General features: G+C 31.0%; 1 protein-coding gene and 1 long non-coding RNA gene across 14 annotated transcripts in view; one reads left to right on the top strand and one right to left on the bottom strand.

Annotated features, from left to right (window-relative positions):
- LOC123698557 (small conductance calcium-activated potassium channel protein) overlaps positions 1–12,163 on the bottom strand; it is a 205,350-nt gene that overhangs the window by 93,950 nt on the left and 99,237 nt on the right. The gene's annotated exons all lie outside the window — the stretch shown is intronic.
- LOC123698558 lies at positions 950–2,073 on the top strand. The gene is made up of 2 exons (XR_006752423.1): positions 950–1,243; positions 1,575–2,073. It is a non-coding gene; the product is annotated as an uncharacterized LOC123698558 (long non-coding RNA).

A 12,163-nucleotide genomic window follows, 5' to 3' on the forward strand; every position in this document is an offset into this window, starting at 1 on the left:
GCTTGGTTGTGAGATTTGGAAAAATGAACGTTCATCCCAATCAATCAGAATTCCTTTCCGGGATAAAAATTGTTCATATCATTGAGCCGTTGTAATTTAATGGAAAACCTTCGTGTCAGAACAAAATTATAAATAATTAATATTTCATATTATAAGGCTGAAGAGTTTGTTTGTTTGTTTGAATGCGCTAATCTCAGGAACTGCTGGTCCCATTTGAAAAATACTTTCGGTGTTAGATAGCTCATCGAGGAAGGCTATAGGCTATATCATCACGCTAAGACCATCAGGAGCGGAGCCACGTGGGTGAAACCGCGGAGCGCAGCTAGTGTTTAAAAAAAATAATATTATGTGTCTATTTCTATGCCACAAATTCGAAGCATAAATGGGGAAATTATACTAACTCATTTAAATATGCATGAAACGATTCATATTTAAATAATAAAAAGAACTTCCTAGTTTCCTCCGCGTTTAAGTATACCAATGTATATTTGTAAATAATGTAGAAGGGTTGAAAAAAATCTTAAAAATAAATAATAATTTTATTAATTGAATGTATAATAAATAAGTTATTTTAAAATAAATTAATAATGAGCTTATTTACGTGGGTTTCAATTAATTATTGTAAAAGAAAATTTATACAATCACGACTAAGCTGGGATTACTGCGGTAGTCTAAACGATTTATCAGCTAAGCTTAAATCCTTCCTTAAACCTACTTGAAAAAGTTATGCTTTCAATGCAACTTATTGACTTTTTTAAGTCTCAATACTGATTTAAAATAAATATAGTGCCTGTTTACAATTTGTATCTAACTTTTATGAAGTGCAACTAAAGTCTATTTTCTGGAAGAATAAAAAACTAGCCTGAAGCAAAATCATGAAATACGCAAGAAAATGTATATAGTCGTATTAAAATTAATCTCATTCACATGAGAATAAAATTCTATACCCTCGTAACGCCCAGATACCTATTAAAAGGCATGCAGCTCGATAGTGGTACCGGCCCAAGCTGTTATCCAACTTTATGACATAAACGCCCACGGTACCTTTTTAAAGGTATCTGACAGTATCTGATTTGAAAACGCCGTAACATTTTAAATTACGCGCCAAATCTAATTACTGTTTTTTATCCGGCTACTGGAAAGTATGTTTTTGTCTATGGTTAAGCAATAGTGCCAATAGAAAAATAAAATATATGTAAATTCCGGCGAAAAGTCTGGCCATCTCGACTGACTAGAGGACGTGGTAAGTTCAATCCATGATTATTGATGCAATCTTAGGTTTTTAACTGAGAGTATCTTACTCTGCTTGTTGACAAATAAGTAAATATTATAATTACATTTAGATTTACACGAAAATAAAGAATATGCGTGTAAAATAACCTCGTAAAATCTGGATACCTTTTAGAAGGTATAAGAGTATTAACATATTATTGGATTTTAAAAGGTATAAGGGAATAAACCACTAATCAATTTGATTTGCCTTTGCAACTTATGATTTAGACCGTTTTCTCCTTCATAATATAAAGTAAATTATTTAGTCTGTTACAGAATCTTTTAGTACCTATCCTTTTCAGGTAACCCAATGAGAGATGAGCAAATAGATGAAGCTTAAATCAGTCAGATATAGAAAAGTATGAACTATTTGGAGATGAGGATTACAACATAAACCAAAACCAAGAAAGCTCTTCCAGTTCTGAAGAATCTGAAAATAATAGTTTTTTTATTAAAAACCAACTCTTATTTGCAAAATTAAGTAGTTATTTAAAAGTTCTATAGAAATATTATATCAATTTACCTACTATCATTCTGATTTTAAAAGGTATATGGGTTGCTATTATATAGTGTTTTTGGGTCCAATTTAAAAACTTATTAATTTTTGCTTCTGTCATCTGTTGGAAGTGGATTTCTTCTGATAGAAATCCTAAAACACGTGATAAACTAGCCTTTAAAAATAATAAGTACAGAAAATAATGATCATATTGTTCAAAAATTGATATTTTTTTCTCAGATTGTAAGTGTGAGATATGTTTTTGGTCATTAAAATTTTGGAAGACATGTATTAATCCAAATATTTATGTTCATTGTTTTTTGTAATATAAAATAAACCCTATATTGTCTACCGCTAATCAATAATATAAAAAATACGAATTTTGCGAAATCGGGTTTTGTAATACATTAAAGCCCATATGCCTAAATAAAGAATAACGAATTTGGGGTTATTAAGTGTCTCAAAACCTTCCACTGACATACATTTACATGCAGAAAAAATCCCACGCTCATACGGAAATAATAAGGCACTTTTTTTAGATTTCATCACCTCTGGGTCCGCACCATGTGAACCTTTTAAAAGGTACTTGGGCTGCAAGCCAATGTTTGGCGTTACGAGGATACGATAGACACCCAACTCTTCTCCAATAGACCAAGCATTTTGCATCACCAAAATTCTGCCAACACGTATATCGTTTCCATATCGATTCATACGTCAATTTATATTAACTGAGTAACCAGCTAACCACTCCATCTGCCATGATACGTGCGTGTTATAACTGACAAATTGACTTGGTAGCAACACGCCACCGCTCACTTAGGATACGTGAAACAAACAGTACATTAAGAATTAAATATTTAATGTGAGGTTTACTTTGGAGTCGCGAAAATGACACTGTCAATAAAGGTGAGCCCTTGGGTGAGCCTATTTTGATTCTTATCGAGTTAAAAAAAATATTTCAAATGTCGTTGAATTCGTTGTAAGTTAAATACAAGAAGAAAGAACATTAATACTGGATACTACATTCAAAGCTGTTTCATTCCTAGTAAAAAATAAGAGATAATCGCGCTCTAAAGTAACGAATATTGCGCTTCGAACAAAATTTATTACGAGAACTAATTTGCTAACCTATAAATGTCCGAAAGTACAGCCAAAACCCAAGTATGCCAATAGTTGGAAAAGTACATTTCAGGCAGAGATAAAACTCAGCCAACGAAACATTTGAATAGCAGCCAACCGGTTGAAAAAGAAACTGGAAGGCCCAGTACTGCCAAACTCAGACAGGTTAAGTTGTACGCAAGTTTGAAGACGATAATGAAAACAGGCGCCCGAAGTTATTTATTAAATTCTTTGAAGTTGCGTTTAGAATTTAAAGTTATGTTTGCTTTTCTTGGTACGCAATTTAGTGTTAAAATCAATAGCGACAAGGCTTTGTGGGTATCGAAATTGTGCCAAAAATTCTTGCCTCGTGTATACTGCAATGTATAAAAACTTACCTTGAAATTAAGAACTGTTTTCGTTTTCATTTTATTTTGGCACATTTTTTTGGTTATTTCGTTCGTCCATATAAACTTGACGCAATAGCCAATCGGCTTGATAATTTATAGTTTACCAGTAACTTCGTAACTTGATTTCTTCACATGGTTACTGATAATTAGCTTCGTATCTATTAGCTGTGGTATCTTGAGTTAATTTGTATGTAGTGTTTGTATAAAATTAAATATACACAAACTAAAAAGTATTTTTGTAACTTTTTAAAAATAATATAGCAGCACTGATATACAAGGGCTTTTCTGACGTTGCAACACCGCCTACCTCATTATTTCACTAGACGACTATGCTATCCAGAAAAGCACTATTTAGATGAATTCCACTTTACTATAATACTATTTTACAGAAGTAGAGCTTGTTTTGTTAGTAATTGTCGAGATTAATTAGATAATATTTATAATTTTGTTTATGACGTCATTATAAAGCTTATTTTCTTTTTAAATACGAAAATAACAATATCGATTGATTAATAAATTCGCTTGATACAAAATTTGACGGCCCTATAAATCAAACAAAAACCGTAATGGAAACCAAATTAAAAAAGAACAGCTGTCGTTGTAAAGGTATGTACCAGTCTAATAAACGGTTGAGGTACCAGGCGTATATAAAAGAACAGCTGGTATCTGGGCGTATTGAAGGCTTCATTACTCAAGCTCTGGTAGCGATACAGCACGCATTATGATCAGGCTTTGTTGCCTAGCCTATTCTATTTCATGGCATGTTGGAATTATTAAGTCTCCCCATTGTTTCAGAGACGTAGACATTTTGGACTGGATTTTTTGTAACGCGAAATATTTATCTTTAAAAGAGGCTGTTGAAATTATATTTACGATTGTTGTCCTATTTTGAGACATACTACATACTTATTGAAACCGCGAGAAATTAAAAAGAAAAGGGGAAAACCGTGTGTTAGAAAAACAATTCAATTTTATCTTCTCATAAATATAAAAAGTGTACTTTCTAAATCTATGGAAGTAAATGTTTTACAATGTGGCGATATCAAACAACACAAAACGCAGCTTTTTCCGCATCCGAGTGCAATTTCTAACGAACGTACACTCGCTACCAGGAGAACAGCGACTCAAAGAGTTGCCTTTAATCGAATATTTGAAAGGCGGAATTGTTGACAGATTTCATTGTGAGTAAACTGGCTTTGCAAAAACTCTTTAAAAGGTTTTCCCTTGCGTGAAAATCGTTTGTGGTTTCTTTTACGTGTGATTTTTCAAAATTAGTTTTAGAATTGGCATGGAAGGTAAACGTAGAATTTTGTAAGAGGAAAAGTTATACCGCGTACCGTGTGATAAGTGTAATTTGTCGTCCTTATCAGATGTGTTGCTAGGGAACGAGAGAGCAATATCTCAGAGAAAGATTATGAAGGATTAGGGCTATGACTGCTCTTTCGCTGAGAACTGTTAGTTGCACAATCTTCAGATAAATGGAGGTGCTTGTAGGTGTGAACAAAATACATTATGAGCTCCATATACGTAGTTCCCTTAAAAAATTACCTAACGTTTAGGTTTTTATGGAAATGTGTGGTATTTTCTTCAAGCTCTTATCATAATTTATATTAGCTTAGGAAGATGCCACAATAAAAAGACCAATCACTATATGTACTACTCTAAAATAAACCATACAATATTTTCACATCACCTCTACCACACCAATATTCCATCGATCACTATATACCAATATGAAAAAGCGCGCTCAAATATTGTGTTTTTTACCACAAAAACTCGTTGCAAGGCAATTTTCCTCATTCACAGTGTGAACTGTATTTGCGGCTGGGCTGGCTTCGATGTGACCACTACACCAGATGCGCCTGGATTTAACATACAAAATGTTCTGTTATTTCTGAAAGTCTTGTAGCCTGTAGATTTGGTCAATTGCTGTTCTTGTTTATAATATATACTGCGAATACGCGTTTAGTATAATTCAGGATTATTTTTCAATGTAATGTATTAAAGTGTGTTTTATTTAAGGCTAATTCAACATTGTTTTTTTGAATCTAATTCATTAAAAAAATATTCTATTCAACCACTATCTTCATTCGTAACATGATGCAAACGTTAATTTCCTCCACGCCTAAACTACAGAACCAATATATTTTATGCTATTTGATACGCATATAGGGGAGACCTTGGGAAATAGCAAATGCTACCTTTTGTGATAAAAATCAACAATAAAGAGATATCATGATACTATGTGTGTGAACTGCAGTTAGATGACATAGAATATATTATTAAAATTAATAGAAAAAATACAAGAATCACGCATCCTATTAAAACATTAAATAAATAAAGAGTAAAAATATCTCCCAATCTAAAACTATAATGTTTACATTAATCGTAACAGGAAATATTTATATTCGCGAACTATAACAATATTTACATAATCAAAACAAGAGAATACAAACGTTCATTTGAATACACAGATTACGGTTTTGTTTTATTTTTAGTATTTAGAATTTATAATCACTCGTTTTAACTTTGTCCGTTGAAATTTCAATTTATTTACGAGTTTATTTGTAACAAAAGTACGTCAGGTCCAATATTATACATAAGTATGAAACGTTTCAATTTTCATTTAAACTGCATTTGATCGGTCAGTACTGATTCCGCTTACAAATTATGATTTTCTGTTGAAATTTCAATGTTAATTAAGCGTAGCAAATTGTATCATATTATGGTATATTGTTTTATGTAACTAAATTTGAATTAAATCACTAATTATCATAATACTACTAAAGTTTGTTATAAGTATTCGATTCTTCAGCGAAAACGGCAAAACCGATTTTGATAACAAATTTAACAATAAAAGGGTTCCACTACCTTTAGTGGTACTCCATAATCAATAAATTTTGAGAGACATAGAGGATAATATTGCTCTCTAATACATAACCTGAAAACAAGTTAAAAGCAAGCCTTATTTTGTTTCAATCGTAAATACAACGATTTATTTACCTACCTTTCAAACTGTTGAAAAATAGAAGCACGTTTGATTGCACGTCTACTACACACACACGTTCAAATTTTATTTCTGTGCAATATTCAGAACGCTTAAAAGGCTTAGAATTAAATGCCAGACAAAAAGCTGTCAAACATTTTGGTATGTCGCTCGGACGTCCGGACATATGCGAACATTTCATTCGAACAAAAACTCCACCGAAGTGAAATGGTTACAATACAAAGCAAAATAATTTCGGCGCCATAAATCGAAAATGAACTCTTTTTAAACGGAATAAAATTTAATTTAGCTTGAAACGCGATAGCTATTTCGGAACGCGCAATATGCAAATAAAATTGCATACATTAATTGCTAGGGTTTCACAGTTCATTCACCAATCAGTTTATCGTTACGCTAATAGTACTTATTACTTCAATGGAATATTGAGAGTAATTTTATGTATATTGAAACTTTCCAATTGACTGCACTTTAGGAGTTTTCAGTAGGTATCTGTCTCATTACTCATATTTTGAGTTTAACGCAATATTTTAAGAATAATAACCGAAGTTGTGGAAACTTTTAAGCGAAATTTCAACTTTCCTTGCGACATAAATTTTAAATCTATATTGAATTACAATTTTATGGCACTACAGCTAAAAGTGCAGAAAAGTAATGGATATTCAAGTTTCAAATATTGATACCTACTTTTATCACTCGTTCCTATTAAATTGAATAAGAGAAGAGTATTAAAAATAATACTTTTAAATGAAAAAGTAGTTACAAGATCATATTTTCTTTGGTATTTCTTCCAAACATACCTATTACAGATTACCAATATGATTTACCAAATGTTAACTTTACTATCAGAAACCAGACTAACAAAAAATCTTTATTAATTAAAATAATTAATTCGAAGGATAACCTACTTTCTCATTAAATTAAATGAAAGAACATTTTACTTTGATATAAAATTAAAATTTTTACTTAATATTTTTCACTCGTTATTGAATACTAGGCCAAGCCAATACAGATGACAGTGATTTAATTCAATGATCACAATTTCAAGGTATTATCTATATAAGTATATTACATATCATTGTAAACTTACAGAAACATCAAGAACGTTTCAGACTAGCATACTCCTATGGAGCATAATTGTAACTGCCTGAATTCTACAGGAAAATCGTGCGAAAATAGAACTGTATTCTACTGGAAACTACAATTGGGTAATACGACATTTTATAAATATGAAACGCGGAACAATCTCAGATTCTATGGGTAATCGTACAGCGTAACATTTATTACTACAAAATGCAATTTCCACGTCCTTTCGTGAATCTCGCTCGCGCAAACAACGCTTCGTTTTCCCACATTTTCTTCAAACACAAAATAATACCGACATTAAAATGTAGATGGCGAAAGATTTAAAATCTAAGAGAAAACGGCGAGATAAAACTTTTCGTTCTATATCTTGATCTTGACTTCGACTGAGCGTAAAATTTTAGTTGAGAGATCAGAGATAAAATCGTTTGTTATAAGTAAAAATTACATTTAAAATTGTGTCTTGTTTGCTACTGACGCGACGTAGAGTAAAAATAGCAGTCTGTCAACACTCTGTGTATTTTTTTATTTTACTCCAATATACCAAACATTACAATTAAATACAGTACTCCAGAATTAATAATGCGCATGCAAATCTTCACTAATTGTCGTATTTCCAAAATGTATTTCATTTGACTAAACAAATTTTACTAAATTATACATGAAGAAAACGCATTTAACCACTCTATATACATATCGTCTTCGGACGCTCCGGGAATATGACAGTTACCGAACTGTGACGAAGATTTCTATGCGCATTATCACTTTTGGAGTACTGTACGATTGTACGAATTTGTGTACAAATGCTTCATCTGAAATTTGAAGTCAACATATTATGTTGAAAAGAAAACATACACACGTGAAAAAGATGGCATTCAAGTAATCGGTCTTCGTTCCTTCGTTTCTTCTAGAAAACACTGTAATATTATACGGCTTTACTTCATCTTTTAAAAGCGCTCCTCAGGCGCCGATTCGAGTACTTTTAAAAAACCACTTTAAAAACTCATCCGCTCGTTTCCGTTTTCGCTTTAAAAATATAAAAACCATCCAGTGTTAAGTGTGAAATTAAAGTAATCCTCCTTTATCGTATTTGCTCAGTGGACAAAAACACAATTAAATATTTTTTTAAGCCACGACCCGTTTCAGGATTTATTTTCTGACCATGAAGCCATAAATTAAGTGAGATTTTATAATCTCCGTAGGCTTAAATATTCTATGCAATACTCTCTGCATGTAAAATAAGGTACCATTGGAGTGATTTATTAAGGGCCACAATATATTGAAATTTCAACATATTATACTATCTCTAAAAATATGTGAATGATTAAAAGCTTTGCTGATTATTGCGATATCATAACATTGTAATAGTTAAATTTTGAATTATTTATAGACTAAAATGAAGCTTTTGGAAATTATACTTTATAACAACGTATAATTAAAGAGATTAATTATGATTTTCATCTATTTTTAGATAATTATGATGTTAATTAGTTAAATTAAACGGTATCGTGTAATTGTTCCAAAATCAAGTTATTTTAATTTTTAAGCTTAAGTGGGTCATATTTATGTTTTATAAATGTTTGTAAAAATATTTTTTTTATTGTTTTATTGAAAGTTACCTATTTGCCATATTTGGTTTGGAATAATGGTAGTAGTTGTTTTTATAAGGACAAAAATAATATTATTACAGATCTAGAACATTCCAACGTATTTTTATAAACTTTACGGTTGATTTCATAACAATATGTATTCGTGTTTTTAAATGGAGCATGTGATTTGATGGCGTGACTTTTATAAGAAAACTGCATTGAAATAATTAAAATGCAAGGATATTTTTCACGCTCTGAACTCAATAAGTTTATTTAACATGCAATTTTATAAGACATGATTTAGTATTGTCCTTGCATTATATTATTGTTATAGTATGTTATTTATAAATAACTTTTTTGTAATTTAAACTTAACTAAAAGCGTAAAATTCAGTTATTATCTATACTATCATATTATAAAGCTGAAGAGTTTGCTTGTTTGTTTGTTTGAACGCGCTAATCTCGTGACTTCTTGTCCGATTTGAAAAATTCTTTCGTTTTTAGATAGCCCATTTATCGAGAAAGGCCATTTATCATCCGCTTAGACCGACAGCGGCGGAGCACTGCGGGTAAAACCGCGGGGCGCAGCTAGTTTTAGAACAAAAATTATTTAATTTTGTAAATGCCTTCACAGATAGACCTTTGATAATATCGTTTGTTCAATTGCACTGATATTAACAATACATTGTTGTATCGAAAATCGACATCGAACATTTATGTTCGGTTTAATGCGTTTATTTTAAATGCCATGTAGCACTTTACAATGGGCCTGCATGAATGATAAGGCTTTAAAAGCGTGTTACATTTTTATTTATACTATTATGGGACGCGTGTCCTTGCAGTAAAAGCAAAATGGAACCGATTATTGTTACATTTTTGTACCTAATACTATAAAAATATTTTTGATTCTTAATGTATTAACATCTGTTATATTTACAATAGGAGAATACTTAGATGTGCAGAAATTCGTTTCATAAATTACCAACATAAAATATAAGATCACATCAAATTTGTAATTTTCAGAAAATTAATTGCGTACTAAACACACATTTGCAATGTTATTCAGATGAAAACGCGAGACACTCATCTTCCAAATTACGTCATTAGTTTCTAGATGCGCGCCGAAATTAAAACAATCGCTTAACCAGTTATATAACTCGATATCAAAATCGATATTTATTTAATAAAAACACATTGACACTATTCAGATGAAAACGTGAGGCACTCATCTTCTAAATTACGTCATTAATTTCTAGATTCGCGCCTAAGTAAAACAATCGCTTTAGTTATATAACTCGATATCGAAATCGATACCATGGCGTGCGATCCCGATGCTTCGCTAGAGCAAACGAATAATTGATCGGTCAACCGCTGTTCTACTTTCAAGGAAATGGAACGTTTTGCTAAGTCTTTCCCCTGAGGCTACAGTTTTGAATGCGCATTTCGCGTCTAGAACCTTCCTTAGTTCTGTTATCTGTCGATTGAACAACTTTGAGAGATAGGTAATTAACGATGTTTTTATGTTGTTTTTCGTGAAAAATGTTTCAGTTAGCAGAGTCTATAATTAATAATCAAAGCCAAACAATATCACATAAATGAAATGTGTTGAATTTATACAAACAACGGGACATTATTATTTTTAAAAATGAACTCACAACAGACTATTTGAGTTGAAAAAATATTTCAACGTCAGTCCATATTGGCGAATAGTATACTACAAGACCCAGGTCACCGCGAGCAAGACCAATTAGGAAATTATTTTAATAGGGCGTAAATCATGAGTTATTTAATTTATTCACGATTCATTAGAATACTCAAAATAAATTGTGAATATTACTGCTTCTTTGAATCAAAATATTCCCACTATTTAGTTCAAGATAATTTACTAAGTAGGTGTATAAGAAATAATACGCCTATCGCTTAAGTGTTTTTGCTCCTAGACACCCATTTACTAAGCAGAAGATATTGTTCGTAGTTATGATAAGAATGTAAATTACTATCTTGACACTGTGGGAGGTTTTGCCAAAGGATATCCATGTTTTGTCGTTATGTTTTGATATAAGGCATGTAAGTGGATTGTACAATAAATACATTTTTTGTAACGTGTTCTATCTGTTGTATTTTGGTTTCAAATATAAAACAAGATTGCGTATGTATTGAGGAAGGTATTAAGATTTATAAAAGTAATGTTTTTAATTATATTTTTTATTTTTTAATTCTAACATAAAATATTAGTTTCATTTTTGTAATATTAAAAAACCTAGGTATGAAAGGAAACAGGATCTTTAATCATTCAGTATCGCTTCAAACTTTGGTGTTTATGAGTAATTTTTGAAGTCATAAATCAAAACTTTGAATATAAAAACAGTTCAAGAGTCAAGACGTCCATACTTTTAAGAAATAAATCAAAGTAATCCATTTAAATTATTAGGAACACGGCGTCACCTTATGGATACCTTATAAGTATAAGGAGATTATAATAAAAATTCTGCGCAATAGAAATAAAGAAAATGAGTATGCAAATCATGTCTTTTCACACTTTGTAATTTTAAAAAAGAATACATAATTTTCTTTTTTCATAAAAATTTCCTTAGACAACATTAATAATTTTTGTATATATCTACATATTAGTACGATTCATTCCATATATGTTAATAAATTAATTGTATGTTATTCATAACCACTTTTAAACCGATTTTCATAATAGTCATTCGGCTCTATTATAACGTATTCGTGTACATAACAGTTCCTTCCTTTTAAATGAAAACACCCACGTTTACTTGGGCTTGTAATTATAAGAGATCATTAAATCAGTTCATTTTATAGTCTCACGGGTGTTGTTAAAGTGATTTGGATTTCAATTAGAATTTAATTCTAAATTAACCCCGTGATTTAGTTCACTCAAGAAGTTTGGCGTTGTAAAAGTTTTATGCGAATGATGAATACTAAATAAACATTCACTTTTTGCTTCTACTTATTTGTAATTGTACCTAGGTTTGTATTCCTGGTTTTACTCGCTTTCTTGAAGTAATTGTGAGAAAGGTATTCGCATAAATTTCCATGACTTCATTCAATTAGACGAAGTGTACTTGGTGTTTAACTATCTTCTGATATCTTTATTTTATTTTACATATAAATTAATAAAATTGGTTCAGTTTACCTGTGGAAATGTGATAGGTAAACTACATTTATATAGCAAAGACTAAAGTAAG

This window comes from Colias croceus, chromosome 16 (assembly GCF_905220415.1).
Source record: "Colias croceus chromosome 16, ilColCroc2.1".
Taxonomy (NCBI): Eukaryota; Metazoa; Arthropoda; class Insecta; order Lepidoptera; family Pieridae; genus Colias; species Colias croceus.